The following is a 16,243-nucleotide window of genomic DNA, read 5'->3' as shown; positions in this document are numbered from 1 at the left end:
TCTTCATTATTCAAAAATGTCATTGATACGACTTCAACAACCTATACAAATGGACAAGAAAATCCTAGTTTAAACCTTTTCTAAATCTTAGTAGTGCTATTTTGAGAGATGGCAACAATTATGAAGATATACGCCCTTCTCAGTTGTAGCTCCAGGCAAATATAACAATATCACAGAAGTCAAAAGATATAAATACCTCGGTATTCTTTTTGACCCAGGTCTTACATTTAAAGAACATACACATAAAAAAGAACTTCTAAAATAACTGCCCAACTCACCACAGATTATGGCACTTTTGACCATCTCATATGCCAAGGTATAAATGCTCTTCTCACAAAACTATACTTTTGTTAATATTAGCATATGCCCTATCACTGATTACATACACCATACAAACAGCAGTAAACAAGAGCTGTAAGTTTTTCCATCTCTCCCCCAAAGTGGAACACCAGTGCTTTACTATTATAAGAATAATGTATTATCTATTACTGTATACTGCAAAGTGTTGCAACCTACCCTAACTTTTAAACATGTACAATAACACCTGCCAAATAATCAAGAACAAACATTCAATAAAAACATTATCCCCAGGTGGCTTCTCAGAAGCTGCTCTTCCTAACTGGAGCAGTCTCCCTGCAGACATACCTGCAGACATAGTATGATTTCACAGTGATAAGTCTATAGATAAAATAACTCTGTAACCATTTGATAATAATGTAACTGTTTCAGGGAAACAGGCTAACTATCTTATCCCACTCTATCATAACAATATTACGTTAATAAAAGTATAATGCTAACATTAAGTAATATTCCTGCATAGAAACTAACCTCCAACATTTGTATGTTATGACATTATGAAATCAAGGAAAAATTGGTGGTTGCTTATTGCTTATTGGAAGGAGGAGATTTTTGTTGACTGTTTGAAGGAGTGTTGGACATACTCCAGAAGAACAGCATTTTTGAGACTTTAAAATCGGATAGTTTAAAAGAAGAATTTAGTTAAAGACAACACTGATGAACTATGGACAAAAGAAAAAAGATCCCTTAAGAAGAAACTGGGCAGAAGTGATGAAGTATCAAAATACATTTTATGATAATGAAGAAGACCTGTAAGGTCTATTGGTAAAGTAAATCAGGAAACTGAATCATTATTGTATTTATATATGATTTTATGGCAAGCTTTAGGGGTCAAATATTTTTATAACTGCAACTATATTAAAGGGCCTTTGTGATAAGAGTGAAGCAATGTAGATTTCCAAGAATAATTGCAGTCTTGCATATGACAAATAATAATCTTACCCAAAGGGATACAGTATTTATGTTCTGAGATTATTATAGGACATGCATCCTGGGCAGAATAAGTGGGGACAATATGAGGAAACTTCTTTAGATTATTTTCAGGGAATACATTTACCAATGGAGACAAGAGTGCAGGCAGATATATCACAATTATGACTGAAGAGATATTTGTGGCATTGAAGAAGCAGGCTGTAGGAAAGATGCCAGGTATCGACAGTATTCCTACTAAGGGAAGGAGAGTAAGTAAAGATAGACTGGTCATATTTTATATTAAATTGTTTAAATGGGTCGCATTCATAACAGTGAATGGTCAGAATAAAGAATGGCATTATGACAAACACAAAGGGTTGAAACTGAAAATGCTGAGGAGATAGCAGTCCAGTGGCAACTGATGTTTTCCCCTTTCCCCACTGTAGTGCAATCTTGGAGTTGGTATTGATAACAAGCAGGGTATATTATACAATATAAGCCAAGTTTTTCATCAATGTGTGTTTCAGACTTTTGTGTTCATCATAATGCCATTCAGTGCTATGAATGTATTCTGTTAAATTTAGTGTTAGAAAATAAAGATACATCTCAGTTCTACAAGGCAGCAAATGGGGATCTCATACTCAAAGAGGGTAAGGATCCTCGCCTGCCTTCTTTGTACAGACCCATTTCAGTACAGACCCATGACTACAAATTCTTTATGTCCACTCTTATAACATGTTTAGTTTGGAGTAATAGAGAATGATCAGTGTTGCTTTAGCTTTTGACAATATATTGAAAATGGGTTTATTAACTGAAAAGCCCAAAGGGAATGAAATGTTCATTAATTATGAGTCCAGCTGCAGAGAAGACATTTGACATTGCAGAGTGATACTGTCTGATGAAGGATCTGTTGGCACTTAATTTTAAGAAAGAATTAGTGGATTTGGTTAGAGCAAATTATACAGCGTCTATAGCAAGGATGAAAATCCATGAGATCTTGTACATGCCATTTTACCTTATCTCGATAGAACTGACAGGGTTACTTCAGCATATATTAGGCAATATGGATCACATTGTTTTAAGACTGGGGATGAAGAAGTGAAATTTTCACTCTTTGCTAATAATATATCAATTTATACATTCTGGCCTGTTGAGAATATCCTTTATTTATTTATTTGGATTGATTCGGAACCTTTTTAGAGTAAAAGGCTAATGTAACAAAGACACAAACTGTTTTTGTTAACGATGAGCCAGTGTCAGTGTTGAGAAGGTAGTATGCACATGTAATGGAAACTCTATATATTAAGCATTTGGGAGTTTGGTCCTGTTTTATGGAGGAAGATTTAGTTACTAAAACCTAGGAAGACCCAAACATAAGGTTGAGAATGACTTTAGGAGATGGAATCCTCAATTCACCAGCCACACCCAAACCCTCAGCTTTATACATAATGTTCTCCACCCACTTTCCAACCCCTTTAGCCCTCCCACTAAAGACATACCTACTAAGTACCAAAACACAGAAAACATTTTTCCTTCTCTCTCTCTCTCTCTCCTCCAAAATCACTCATTCAATACATTCCAGGTCAACCCCCACAACCACTGCTCCCTTTTATAACTCCATTCCACTACTTACACTAACCGTGATGCCACCAGGACTTATCACTGCACTCCTACTTGTTGTTGTAACCCTCACCAAGAGGTTTATTTCCCACCTATCATACATAATCCACAATCTTTCATCATTACTCGTGCAAATCTGACAGTATCTTCCACTGTCTACTATGCAAGTCCAATAACAAATTCAACCCCTACTTTCCATTCCACCCCTCACTAACAATTCCTTCATAAACAAATTCTACTATGCACAACACTCCTCAACCACAAAACAAACACTCTTAATGTCCACAACAACATCATTAAGTATCACTAAACATTCACCCGAAACATTCTAAAACTTCTTATCAGAGCCAGCAATAAAACTAAACCTGGACCTTACCACCAATCCTATCTATTCACAAACTGCACAGACTCCCATATTTCCTGTGCTCTCATAAATGCACAATATGTTGCCAACAAACTCAACCAATATAAATGTACAAAGCATTGTCAACAAACCCAACCAAATAAGTGCCTTCCTTTCTTCCCACGATACAGACATCACTGCTGTCAATGAATCTTTCTTCCCACAATGCAGACATCAGACATCACAGCTGTCACTGAATCTTGGATCAAACTAAGCAGCCTCATTCTTCAGCGCCTCCTTCCTTCATACCGTTGTGACTATGATGAAAGATCTGGTAGACGGAAAGAAGGAATTTGTCTTGCTACTATGCAAAAGTAATCTTAAGCTCACTGTCTTAGTCAAAGCCAACACTATTGCAGACAAAACCCCCAACTGCATCTTCCAAAAATTCAACACCAAGGAAAGCAAACTCTTACTTATTGCAGCGGCATATCTTATTCCTCCTTCATCTCTTTCTAAATTCAAATCCCTAGTCTCTGAAATAGTCTTGGGTAGCAACTTCAATAAGAAAGGACTCTGCTGCAAAAACAAACATCTGGTTATCTTGAGAAATTTCACCATTAGCTTCTTTGGACCCTCTCAAATTACATTTCTGAATTTCTAGCTAAAATGAACCTCTTACAGCTAATCCCAATACCAACTTACCTAAAACAGCACTCCAACAACCAGTCAGCCTTAAGCCTACTAATCAATAATGAAACAATTGTCCCAAACATTTTCTTTCTTCCCCCTACCTTCAGTGAGCTTTCAAATCAGCAATCTGTCTCTAAATTCTCACCCTAGACTGATCACCTTCTGACACCAGTCCACACAAATTTGAAAACCATCTGATAACCTTAAACTAGTCTACCATACTGAATATCCAATACTCTAACTTAGCAGCTACAACCATAATCCAAATAGTCCTACATTTCCAGGACAAATTATTTCCATGGTACAATACCTTTTAAAATAAGAACAATTCCCATGGCTCACAGAAGAGCTTACATCTCTCCTCAATCCAAGGGATGAACCTGCAGTCTTGGAAAAACAATCTAACCCCAGAAAATCATTCTTCCTTTACCAAACTCTGGAGCTTGGCTTAACAATCCATATGGAGGCACAACGCAAACCATCTCATATCCAAGCAACTTTCCCCTCTTTAATAAATGCAAGCATTAAAGGCAAGATGTCAACCTACTCAATAGATGCAAATCCTCTGACAAAAAAGTATGTCAAAAAATAATCCAGACTAATCAAGAACCAATCATCTGCTTTGGCATTATCAGATAATCAGCCAACCTTTCAACAATCTACCGTATCTCCACTCCCTCCTCAATTCTGTCCCAGAGCCCCCTCACTTCATCCTCCATTTTTACTTCAAAAACCCTCCCATAAAGCAATCAGTAACCTACTCACAGACATGCCCACTGTGCCTCTCAGTTCTGACCATATGTTCCTCCTGATTTATCTCCCAATGCAGGGAACTTATAACCCATCCTTTTATTACATTTTTAACCTTTGCATGATAAAAAAAATAATGAAAAATATCTGAAAAACAGCACTCATTGCTCCCCTTTCAAAACCAACTAAACCTAAAAACACTTCATACATTCATCCTATTTCCATCCTACATAGTCTTGGCAAGGTATTAAAAAATATAATGTATACCCACTCTTAAGATGCATTCAGTACTACCATCTTGTTACCCTAAAACAGCATGAATTATGGGCAGTTCGTAGTAAAATAATGGCACTCTGGTGGCAAACTGATTAACTACTCCTCAGCAATGACAAATGTAACCTGGGAGATGCGATATTCATTGAACTTACATAAACCTTTTAACCTAATCAGCCAACAACTCCTCCATCTCACTCTTCAGAACATTGACGTTAGTGACACATCCCTCACCTGGTTCCCACACTTTTTATTAAATAAATTCTTCAAAGTTAAATGAAGGCTCTTCCTTCTCTCAGACCACACTTCTTTTGATGTGCGTACCCCAAACTTCTATCCTAGCTCTTCTTCTCTTCCTATTTTCATTAATAAATCATCTCATGACCTTCCTAATTTAAAACTCATCCTCTAAGCTAACATAGTAATCTTTAGGTCCAGTCTCAACCACTCTACAATTGAAACACAACATCAAAAATGATTTTAACTCCCTCGACTTCAGGCTCATTGATCACAAATGAATACTTAACCCTAGAAATACAAAAATCATTCTATTTGGCATCACCCAAAAAACTTGAAAATTCAAAAAAGCCACTTAATATCACTATACTCTGCGACACACCAATAGAAACAACCAACTCCTTCAAATCCCTTGGTTTGGGGCTAGAACAGTCACTAGCATTCCATACCTGCGTTGAGAAATCAAGGGCAAAAGTTAAGTCACTTCTCTTCTGGGTCAGAAAAATCTTGCTCTACCCATCCAAAGCAATAAGGGCTGCTATAGGCAAAGGAGTCTTACTGGCTCAACTTGAATATGGACTATTCATAATAGTCACAGCTTCTAAGAAACCTCTTCCATATACTACAGACTATCAAAACAAAATCAGTCACTTCATCGCTATCTTCATCACTGAATGACAATGAGAGCTGCACACAGGTTTACAAGAATGAAATTGAGATGCCATACAGGTATATCGATTTTTGCCTGGAAGACTTAGCACTTAACGGAGAAACTTCTGAAGTGTTATAGAATAATTTCAGAGTAGACAAGCCAAAGATCACATCTATCTTTGGTACTCCAAAAACCCTTAGCAACCTTAGCAACCTCCCCACTAAGATCAACTGTGTTGAAGGTGGGCTCAATGATCAAGACCTTGGCAAAATCATTGATGAGAAGTGGAAAGGCTCCCTTGGACAAGCAAAGCACATCTTGAGGGACTCCTGAGCTTCCTGAGACATTTAAGAAAAACTTGTTTTTGTAGAGAGGGTATGTTTGCACTATTGATATCAAGAACTTATGTTCAGTTATACAAAATGGCAAAGGGATGGTGTGGATTATGGAAATTATAATGGGTAATGAAGGACTGACAGGTAAGGAGCTGAGAGCAACTGAATAATTTATTGAACTAATATTGAAAAATAATTTTATGTTTTTTTTTAAATGAATTCTGGAAGCAACAAAAAGGTATAGCTATGGAGGCAGTATGTGCTGCCATTTATGCCAACTTTGTCTTGTATTGGTAGGAAAAACAGCATTGTTTTTGAAGGCATGCATACTGATTTCATCTCCTTATAGTTGAGATTTTTGGATGACATTTTTATATTGTGGAGAGGAACATTGGCTCAGTTGAATGCTTTTATTAATTATTTAGTTCAAACAATGGACTTTTTGGATTTTTCACATTCTTTTTCAGATCTGAGTATCAATTACCTGGCTGTTTTAGTGAAAAAGATGAAAAGTATAATAGATATAAGTCTATGCTTTTTAGACAGCTCACTTACTCCAGAGTGTTATTAAGTGTGCAATTGTATTAGGTTGTTTTTAGTTCTGATGAAATCTACGTGATTAAAGACAAAAGTGTTCAACCATTTAAATGACTGCACCCATCATTGTTTTTTTTCAGTTTAAGTTTTACTAGTCAGCTCCAAGTAATGATTTTTTTATTATTATTTTGCTTACTTTTTTGCACCTGCAGATAATGGTATTTTCTTGTTTTGTTTTTGTTTACGGAGATGTTATTATAGCTCATGTAAAAATTATTCTTGTAAAGGAAATAGACTAAAACAGCTATGGTCCTCAAAAAAGTGAACATGTGTTTGCATTGTACATAAATCTTCTATTTGATATTTGATAAATAAAAACAGTATTGTTTACATTATGAATGAATTATACTGTAATTATTAGGGAAAACATCACAACAGACATTGGAAAATTTGATCTTCCCAACTGTGGATTCATTCTGCATATGTCATATGTGAATTTTAAAACATATTTATGACCTTACCATGTTCCAAGTTTGCTCAGACCTGTAATACAACATATGTGAATAGATGGAATGTGTATTTCAGTTATACTGTATACTACTACCTTTCATCCAAAAGAAACGGTCGTACCAGCGAATAGGAGTGAGTGTCCAAAACTGTTTATTAAACCAAATATCACAAGCGCTTTCACCCTATCTCAATTGTAGGGCTTTTTCAAGTAGAAAAACAGTGTATCAATTAGCCACCTTTAAATACCTAAATTCAAAATAGGCGCCAAAAAAAAACTTTTCACATGATTTAAAGTGAAAGCACACACCTCAATACTCTAAAACTTTCATAATGTTAACAACAAAGTAACTTAAAATAGTCCTACCACATAACTACAATAAAGATAAATAAATAGTTATAATTCTTAAAAATATTACAAATCATGTATAACATCTTTAAAAGTATAAAAGCAAAACCTAGAGTTTATATACCTTGATGTACATGTAAGTTGTTCAAAAAAGAAATAAAATACATATGAAATACAAACTACATATGACATTGTTTATAGTCTCTCAATTTTTGTTGTTGTAAATTCTCTGCCTTTTTTATTAAGTAGGGCTTAATAGAAATGAAGTCATTTAATTCTGGGGGATGGGTGGCATTCAATCTTAATTGCCAGTAGGTCTCCCTACAACATAACCAATTTTCCCAGTCTCCCCTCTTGGGATCCAATGGAACTTGTTCAAGAATCCCAAAACGAAAGCCTGTGTGTTTAGACTCTATTTGTAAATGCTTACTTAGTGCGTTGTTTGTATTTCCTTTTCTAATACTTTATAGGTGTTTGTAGATACGTTTATTCAATGCCCTCTCTGATTTCCCTACATAGAAACATGGGCAATCCTTACACAGAGCTAAATATACAATACCTTTAGTGGGGGACTAGTAGGTGTGGTAGGTGTGGGTACTGTAAATACGTTTTGGAAGAAGTACCGATTAGCTTAAAAAATTATGAGAATAGAAAGATTTATTTTAAGAAGGGCAATTGTTTCACTAAAGGTATTGTATATTTAGCTCTGAGTATGGCTAAATATTCCTCTTATGTCCTCCACAGCTGCAAGTGAGTGGGCCATGAACCAGGAGGCCCATGGAAGTCGCCTGGAAAGGTTACGACCCGAGGCAGGTCAGTAAAACTCTTGCATGTACTGTCATAGGAAAGAAATCTAAAAGCATTAGTAAGTTAATTGCCTATATAAAACCTGTATCGTGTAAGGCAAGTACTGCATACACCAGAGAATATGGTAGGAAGAGTCTCATATAGTTTGTATGTAAATAAAAGCGTAATAGCCTGACAATAAAGGTCTAACTGCTGGACTGCATGTGCATACTCTGGTATCATATGGTAATGTAGATTTGCAATCACATAATAGTACTGTTGTATTAAGCACTGTTACCCACACTGCGCACCATAAATATAATGGCTAGGAATGCCTGTATATGACTGGTGGAATCCCCAGAGGCCGTTTAGTACAACTGAGAGACACATAGACAGAAAAGAGGGAAAAGGTACTCAACAAAACTAGAACAGCACATGCAAATGAGACATGAACTGTTGTATTTTTAGCACACACAGCCATGGTTTGAATACTGTCAGTGATAGTAGTCTGCATACAGAAGCATACCCCACAACTGCACAGATATGTCCAGAATAACCAGTAAATTGGCCCATATCTGTTGCCTGTCAACCTGTCCCCCTGGGAAATAAGTGGGATGATCCCAGACATATAAGCAGCAAGCAGGAAATAAAACTGATTGACACACATCTATGACAACAAAGCTGGCATACTAGCAACTCCCCAAAACCTTATGAGAGTAATAAGCCATGTATGTCCCATTTACATCCCCATTTTGTCAAGCTGTGGCCAGAGTGTGTACGGTAACAGAGTGAGATGTATGTGCATATTAGTAATCTGGTACTGTGTGTGGCAACATACAGATAGTGCTAACAAACATTCCTCCCACAGGTCTGTCAGATACCAACACTGTGCCCAGAAATACAAGAATGATACCCTGTGCTGGTACTGTTTACTTTGGTATTGTATGGCATTGTGACTGATGCAGTTGCTCTGAATAATAAGGTATTACTCATCACTGTCTGCCACACTGTCCTACAAAATATATCTGTCTAGGAAAACCTGTATAAGAGTGTTGTAATACAAGGTCAGAATGCAAAACCACAGGAGAATTATAAGACAGGAGGCAGATAGGAAATATACAGCATTATCTATATAGCACACACAACTCTGATGGACAGTGTGTAAGTTGTAGCAGACACAACCATGGTCTGAATCCTGGGTGTGGAAGTAGGCTGCATACAGAATCATACCCCACAACTGTACAGATAAGACCAGAATGTCCACTATATGGGCCCATATCTGCTGCCTGTCATCCTGTCCTCCGGGAAGTCTGTGGGATGATCCCAGATGTTTAGGCAGCAAACAGGGAATACAACTGATTATCATACATCTATGAGAACAAACCTGTCACTCTAGCAGCTCCCGAAACTGTTATGAGAGTAATAAGCCAAGTATGTCCTATCTACACCCCCATTTTGTCACACTGTGACCAGAGTGTGTACAGTAACAGAGTGAGATGTATGTGCATAATACTAATGTGTAATCCGGAACTTTGTGTGGCAACATTCACATAGTGCTAACAAACATTGCTGCCACAGGTACATCGGATATGAACACTGCACTGAAAAATAAAAACCTTGATACCCTGTACTGATACTGTTTACTGTGATATTGTATAAAATTGTGAGCATTGCAGTTGCTCTGAATAATAAAGTATCACTGATCACTGTCACCCACACTGTGCTACATAATATAACTGTGTAGGAAAGCATGTATATGTGTGTGGTAAGTCACTAAAGGTTGAAGAGGGCAAAAGTCTAAATATGTCAGTTACACCTGCATGTGGTCAAGACATGGCCAGAGTATGTGCAGAAAGAGATGGACAGCTATGTGCACAACATCAACCCGGAATCTGGGAGTATGTGTAGAAACAGCTAATTAGTGTTAACAAACATTTCCTCCACAGGTATACCAGGTAAGAGGTGTATACTGCAGATAAAACCAGTTCATGTATAACAATGATGAAAACCATATCACTGTCCAAACTAAGGCTATAAGGTAGTGTAGTAATATTTGTAAGGCACAGATAACAGCACTGACTAGGAAAGTAATGTGGACTACAGGAATATACTAGTTGTAAATTGACATCTTCCTCTCCCTCCCACCATATCTCCAACAATAAACTACATACCCACCTCAACCGGTATGTAATGACTTCACTGTTCTGATTATGTCCTATTGGTTGATAAATATTTAAATTCCTTTCCATGCATGTGCTATATTGAATTATTCCAACATTGGTGGCATGGTGCCATCAATGTACCTGCATGCTGTTGTTATTACCACTGTGGTCCCATATATGCATGTGTTCCATTTGCAATGCAACTGTTCTGTATCTCATGTTTGAGTTAATGGGAATATCTATGCATGCTGTTATACCTAACCCTGGAATGTGTTGACTATTACAAACCCACATATGATGATAAAATCTAAACACTACAGCATGTCTGGGAAGGCCAGTCCCAGTGGACCCACCTGTCCCACTTCAGCTGGCCGTGGCACCAGGAACCAGCATGTCTGGGGCCCAACCCGGGACTTCCTCATCCATTGGTCCTGCACCACCTTTGGGTGGAACTGCCTCAGGGGATGGGGCTTGCCCAACCCTTGGGAGTGGGTGCGGACAGGAACCTGTCACCCATTGCCAGGTTGGGGTTGTGGTGCGTAGCGAGCTCAACCAACAGCTTGGTGATCTGCTATGCCAACTTGAGGGCTGTGTGTCATAAGTAGGGGGTCAGCCTGGTTCTGTGACTCAGCCCCCAGCACAGCCACCTTCGGGGCTGTGAAGGTGCAGTGGTGACTGCCCATGGGTGGGGACCTCAGATCCACTGTTTCCACTAGGAGGCTCATGGGCTTCCAATTTCCCATCACCCCTCTCCATCAAGGTGTTTACCCCCCCACATGTGTCATATACCACCACTGTATGTGTCTTGTTTGTCTTGTCTGTTATCCTACCCAACCTACCTCCCCAAATATACCTACTTTCCCTCTCCAGCATCCCACTCTCATGTAAAAAAGGGCAATCTGTTCCTAAAAATAAATCTAGCCCTATACATAGCTGTCCATTTCACATACCTGTCCACTGGACACGTAATCTGGTCTAATTGGCATCACAATTTATTACTGTTGTCCTCACCCCTCTCCCAGGGGTTTGAGTGTTCAAATCTACCTCCAAATTCAGTGTATATGCACAGCTGTTGCTGTAGACAAAAAAGGCAGCTATGGTTCTTCCCTACACCCTTCCTGCACATCCTTATTTATTTTCCCTACTGTATTTCCCTCTTTGTGCCCCTTTTTCACCACTGTCCTATCAACCGTTTTTTCTTTTTTTTTAAAGAAATTAGCGGGGAGGTAAGCAGGAGTGAGCACCTTTAAGCAGTAGTAAGTAGGTTTAAGCCTGTTTGCATGGTGGTGAGCAATGCCTACACAGGTTAAGCAATTTATAAGCTATATATAGGTATATATGGACATACATCTGTAGTTAATGGGAACATAACAAAAACATATATGTCCATATGCACTGTTAATGGGGTTGACAGGCCACAAACAACATATGTCTTGTACAAATAGGTGTCCTCCCACAGCCAAACACGTCTGCCCTGCAATACACTACCAAATGTTGCAAATCCTATAACCAGGACCTGACACAACATGGGCACAAGATGTTAACAGTACTCCATCCTGCCTGTATGATGTCAGGCTGGTATCAGTAACATATCATGCAGTACAGTCTGGCTCCCATAGGGAATGTACAATGTGTAAGCAATCAACATCCCTAGGATACATATATACAGACACATATATTCAGATATATATATATATATATATATATATATATATATATATATATATATACATATGTGCATATATATATATATATATATATATATATATATATATATGTAACTACACATACACACGCAGAGATATGTATAGTAAGATACATATGTAGAAGATGCACACAATATGGAACAGCCACTATGCCTACAGTTACCACCTTACCAACTGGACACTGTACGAGTCACCCATATAAATGACAAGTCATTGCCTGCAACATATACCCACAGAGAGGTCAAAGGATATAACACCACACGCAGGTTTGCATACATGGGAAAGCTTTATTTGTGTACTATTACAGTTGTATATGCCATGTCATATAGCTATTTAGACACTGACATCCATATAAACAGAGTAATGCAACTGCGAAACAGTTATACTAATACAGTAGTCTGGAAAGGTTTACAAATGTTGCTGTCCAGGCTGAGGCCATCAAGTAGTACAATAATAAAGACAGACTGGGTCACAGGATACCAAACAAACAACAGTAAGTAATGCAGATGTATAGTTCAGCAGCATCTATATACAGTCTGTACACAATCCCTAGGGGGGTAAAGACCTCAGATGACACAATGGGATGTAGCTGTTACATAACAAGGCATAACTGACACCATCACAAGCACATTGACAAACAGAACAGTCTGTATGCCAGGAGGCAGTAGGCCTGCATTTACCCAAGGTGGATTGTATGGTAATGTACATACAGATACCTCAAGGCAGCTTATCCCTGATACCCCCACATGTTGTAACAGCCTAGGTTAGTTATAGTGCATCTCCCCAGGCTCAATAATACAGGGCCATATACCACTGTTACATACACTGGCCTCTGGACTGCATAAGGGCACACATGTATTGTGTAGGTGAGGCCCACACATATATGGCCCCAACCCCACCCTATGTGTGGGGGACACAACAGCAGTGGACTGATGGCAGGAATGGCAGCATGACATACTCACAGCCAACTACAGAACAACCCCTGACAGCATGTCATATGTGCAAAGCCTGGTATGTAGGTGGAGGACAGAGGCTGGAACACAGGCCCATCTGTGGAAAACTGTTGTCATACACTAAGCAAGTCGCTGGTGTTAAAGGATAGTCTACAACATACCCTTAGTCAGGAATATGAAATTAGAAACAGAAATGGATGTAGCCATGTACTGATAGCACTCAACACACACACACACTGCCAGTGAAATATCTGACACAAGACCTGTGTGGTGGACAGACAAAACATAATAGGCACACCTCTGGCCATCAAGAGGACAGGCCCACAGTTGAGAGCTATGCAGACAGACTGCATTCCAAGTTAAACTAGTATGTACACACAAAATCTGTATCACCAGTACTATACAATGCATATAAAAACTCTGCTCACACTCTGTCTGTAGTTCTAGAACCTCCTACAAATATGTAGCTGCCCTGAGTGTGCAGGTTCTCCTGTAAGAGGTATTGCTACCTGTTGTCTGTAACGCTGATGCCCACACACAGGAAGGATGTCCATCACACAGGAAATGTAAAGGGACTACGCCCACATGATGCAGGGATTTATAGTAGGTGGTTGCCATGACAGTGGTAATTGGAAGTACTACACAGCAAGCTGCATGCAGGTAGCAAGTGGAGGACACTGATTGGTGCAGAGGCCATCACCTGATCATGTACATCACTTACAAAAGCCATGCTGAAATCTATTCAAAGTAGCTCAATACATTTACTGGAGAGAGACCAAGAGAGAGAGAGATAGTGAAAGTGGAAGCCAAAGTCACAGCAAAAAAATAAATAAAACAATATTGACATCCAGCAAACTATCCAGAACAGACATCATTCCCCCAACAGGTATGTGAAGTATATATGCATGTAATTGAATGTAGTATTTGGTTCATAATCATGGGATAGATGATGTGGAATGATTTATATGTGCCATCAGATGTTATTGTAATGATATTCAAGTGAACAACTGCTATGAACAATAGTGTCTTTCCCTGTGGGTAGTGGGCCATAGCCATCAACTGTGCATATCAGCACTGACTGACAAGATGTAAGCCATCATAGTGTGTGTTGTGTAATGGGAAGTATGTATATTATGTGGCCAATAGCTGGTGGCGGAAGTAATGCCATTATGATAGACACGTGGGATCCACAGCTCACTCTTTGCAGGATACTCAGGTTAATCTGTAATGTAGCATGCCGGAATGCCATAGGTGTGCAATAGGGTTACCTGCCAGGTATGGTCTGCAGCTGTTCATAAACACCTCTGTAGGGCAGCCACATGGCAGAACTGTGTGCATGTACACCCACACACTATACAAACACACCTAGGGCAACCCCATACCTACACACACCACAGCACCACACCCAACTCAACGTAGTACACCCCTCACCCATGCACATGGTGTCAAATGTATGGCCCACCCTTGGCCTCTGGCAATCCAACATCACACCCTGTGCATATGATGATACCTGTGCCACATCCCTGTCATCCATACCATCAATGCAGGGACAGGCTAATATGGTTCTGATGCACACAGTGACTGTACTACAGTGTACCACAGTACTGCAGTGTAACATGTTGTAAGGAGTAATGTATAATGCATATATGGCAGGTAGTGTAGCCATCCAGCAATGATGCATTATAGCTGTTAGTAACACTGGTTGGTTGTGGTCCCTATAATGTTATCCATTTGTGTTGTAGGTTTACATGTGTCAGCACAAGGATGCCCTGTGCATATGATGATACCTGTGCCACATCCCTGTCATCCATACCATCAATGCAGGGATAGGCTAATATGGTTCTGATGCACACTGTGACTGTACTACAGTGTACCAAGGTACTGCAGTGTAACATGTTGTAAGGAGTAAAGTGTAATGAATATATGGCAGGTTGTGTAGCCATCCAGCAATGATGCATTATAGCTGTTAGTAACACTGGTTGGTTGTGGTCTCCATAATGTTATCCATTTGTGTTGTAGCTATACATGTGTCAGCACGAGGATGGCCTGCAGTCATATTCCACAACAGGGTAAGGCACTGTGGTGATAACATGGCTGTGACATATCTGGAGTACATTTGAATACATGTCACAGGTTACCAAAATGGTTATTGCGTATGGATATCCACATGAACAGGTGACCTGCTGAAGCATGTATACCCTGAAACCTGATGTAAACCCATCCACATACACGCACACTGTTACTTGGCAACACTAGGACTAGACCCCTACCTAGCTATGTTGTGATACTGAAGTGTTTGGCTGACATTGCACACACCACACAGCGTTTAGGGTGAGGTGTGTCCCAGGTTACATGTTACATGCAGAACATCCCCACACATGTAAAGTATGCTAATGGGGGATGTAATGGGTGTATATGGACAATACATCGTGTGACATACCTTCATATGCACATTAACAGACACATAACAGGAAGACACACATCTGAGATACCAGAGTCTGTCGCTGCTATGTGTCACTACAGGGGTGCATTGCTGCAGGTGGTCATAGCCATGTACCTAGCTATTGTCCAAGGAGAGATGGGTTGTGTAGGGTTTGTGTGTACAGCAGTATCCTTCCACCTGCCAGGTGGCAGCAGGCAATCTATCAACAGTCACTACTGTGATGACCTTCAGGGTGAGAATGACATGCATCAGCCAATCCTGCACATGGCCACTGAGGTGCTCAAGTTGACATGTATGTAACATGCATTACAACACATGGTTAGTGTCTGTGATGGAGGCCTGTACCCAAGCATGTTCTGTTGACTGTGGTAGCATAGTGGTGGTACCCATGGCATGTGCTGCATAGAGGGTGACATCTCCTATATGTGCCAGTTCTTACACAACTGGGCAGACATGTCATGTCAATCAAGCTTAAGTTGCCTGTACATATCCCAGCTGGATACCTGCCATCTGCACATCTGTACAGTCACTGACAGTCATCAGTTTGGCAAGTAGCTATGCAGTAGAATGAGTGTGTTGACAGATAGACATTTGACAACAATATGTATGCCATAACTACATGTCAGAA

Source organism: Protopterus annectens, chromosome 11.part0 (genome assembly GCF_019279795.1).
Source record: "Protopterus annectens isolate FY-2018-M chromosome 11.part0, PAN1.0, whole genome shotgun sequence".
Taxonomy (NCBI): Eukaryota; Metazoa; Chordata; order Ceratodontiformes; family Protopteridae; genus Protopterus; species Protopterus annectens.
This window is presented reverse-complemented; position numbering follows the sequence as displayed.